Consider the following 2,646-nt stretch of genomic DNA (forward strand, 5'->3'; position numbering starts at 1 on the left):
CTTTTCATTATTACGATGCTTTGGTTTAGGGGTTTGACAGTGTTTTTGTGTGTCTCACTGTCTTTGTGCACTGAGAATGACAGAAGATGCTTTGAGGACCTGCAGCGTCCTCACTCCATATGGATGGGTGAATGTGATGCAAGTTGGTGGCAGTGGGGACATTTTCTGACTCCTCGGTCCCTGTCTCGGCTGCCCTTCCCATCTTGTCACAAGGCTGGCCACTGCTCTGGCCACAGGATGGTGAATGTGATTAACACGGTGGAGGGAAAGGCACTGGAAGTGACTGAGTCCTGACCCGGGTCCTCAAGGAATGCAAATTTAAGGAAACAGGTGGTGTTACCCCAGGACAGTTTGTAGCAGCTGGAGATGACTTAGTCTACCACTGTCCAGCATGACAATGGGCTACAGGGGAAGAACGGAAAGTGAAGGCATACCTGCCTATAGCAAACAATTTTTGATAACCAAAAATGTGCCATGCTAGAAGTGGTGCAAACAGATGTGATATTCACATGAATTGTAAGCTATCACTGAAGAAGATGATGGGGCCGGGGGAAGGGTAGATACACATCACAACACAGGTCCTGCAGGAATAACCACAGCAGTTAAAGAGATCACACTGGAAAGCAAGGACAGTACAAAACTCCAAGTTTGTTCAAAATTATGTAAGGAGGAAGAAGAAGATGAGAGAAAAGCTGCAAATCTGGAAGAAAATGAAGAGACTGGATTGTTGGAAACAGATGAGGCTACTCTAGACCCAAGGAAAACAGTAGAAGCTTGTAAAGCTAAAACTGATGTTGGAGGTGAAGATGCTAGTTTGCAAACCAGAACTTGTGACCTCTTCATGACTTATGATAAATATTACCAGGCACCACAGCTATGGTTGTTAGCTATGACGAGAACGGCAGCCTTTAACCGTGGAGCACATGTGTCAAGATATTTGTCAAGATCATGAGAAGGAAACTGGTCATTTGAATCACCGTTATCTCCCACCACCCCCTACGTGTTCAGGTCACCCATGCTGAGGTGATGAAGAAAATCAATGAGATTGTTGCAAAAGGAGGATGTTCATATGTATCTTCTAATTTTCTTGAAATGTGCAAACTGACATTCCAACAATAGACTATGACTGCACAAGACAATTCACAGAGTAACAAGCAGAGCATGGAATGTATTCTAATTATTGGTTCTGATTTTTAAAGAATTAACTCATAGATGTGACTATTGGCCATATTCACCAATATGTACAATTTCTCTAATAAGGGGACTTATATGTTTACACATTAAATTTTTAAAAATGTTCCACTACCAAGAAAAAAAAAAGTCCTGTGTCCCTGTGAGGACCTTACAGACTGTCTCCTCCTTTATGTTTCTTGTCTCAGTACGGAGACACTTCCATTTCACTCGCTATTAAGGAGATCTTATATCTTGAATGCAGTCTGCTGCTGTCTTTCTGTCAATCACTATCTTCGTGAGGATCCTTCACAGAATCTTTTAGTCTGATTTACACATTCAGAACACAGTCCAGTGTTCTTTTCTGGACACCACCCAGAATTTCTGTTATTGGCTTAAAGCCACATGCACTGGAAAGATGCTGTAATAAGGGTGGGTGGGCAAGGGGTTTCTGTGTCCCAGCCTCTCTCTTCACTATACCCCTCTGCCTCGAAATGACTGAACCCACCCAGCTCTGAGAGCTGAGAACAGACAGACCATCTCTGAGTGGGCCTGATTCAACCCACTCACATGAGGGAAGGATTTTAACAGGTAAAGAAACCTTCAAAGTAATCCTGACATTTGGGTGGAGGGTTGTGATCAGCAACCAAAAGTGGACAGATCAGCTAAGAATACAAAATTCTGGATTCAAAATTAGGTACAAACTTGAATATTTATTTAGAATAAGAAAATAAATCACAACCAACTACATTTCTTAAAAGGTGACAGATAACACTAACACTACAAAATCCTGGAAAACAGCAATATTTTTTACTAATTAGCACACAGACGCAACTCTATAATAATTTTTCCTACCTTTTGTTGGCTGCATACTCTTTGATCTCCTCTTCATATGACAATGAGCTTTTAATATCATTTTCTATAGAGAGAAAAGAAAGGGAATTCAGACTTTCTGAATTATTTTCACTCTGGCATAGTAGAGCGAAACCGGTTTCTTTCAGCTTCACAGATCCATTATTGATAATGCCATCTAAATTTTTAGGATTATTGACAAATTTGAGAAATCTTCTATCAAGCTTATTTCAAATATGAGCTGTGAGAGTTTAGGGGATTTCAAAGGTTTTCTGGTGCAATAAGTAAACTTAAGTATTACTTGGATTGACAGCATTCGTGACGCAGGGCCTTGGAAGGGCCCCGTGGACGAGAGGCCTGAAGTGTAAGTGTTACTAGCTTCTCAGTAAATCCACGTCTGATTGGCTTACAAGGTCCTGCTTTGATAGTCCTTGGACAGCCCTTCCAACTCATTGCCTATCACGTCTCCCTTGTTCAGTCTTCTCCAGCCACTTGACCTTCCTTATTTTTGCCTAATGTTCAGGCTCTCTTCCCATTGCCCAGCGTTTGCACAGGCTGAGACCCCTGCCTGGCATTCCCTTCCTACTATATAACTCTTCATTTCACTAATTCCTTCAGATCCTC

At 41.8% G+C, this 2,646-nt stretch overlaps 1 pseudogene; it reads left to right on the forward strand.

Moving 5' to 3' along the window:
* Positions 1 to 237: 237 nt before the first annotated feature.
* On the forward strand, positions 238 to 1,151 carry LOC101396726 (ubiquitin-like-conjugating enzyme ATG3 pseudogene; annotated as a pseudogene).
* Positions 1,152 to 2,646: the final 1,495 nt, after the last annotated feature.

The sequence above is a fragment of the Ceratotherium simum genome, chromosome 21, assembly GCF_057802395.1.
Source record: "Ceratotherium simum simum isolate JZ-2026a chromosome 21, ASM5780239v1, whole genome shotgun sequence".
Lineage (NCBI taxonomy): Eukaryota > Metazoa > Chordata > Mammalia > Perissodactyla > Rhinocerotidae > Ceratotherium > Ceratotherium simum.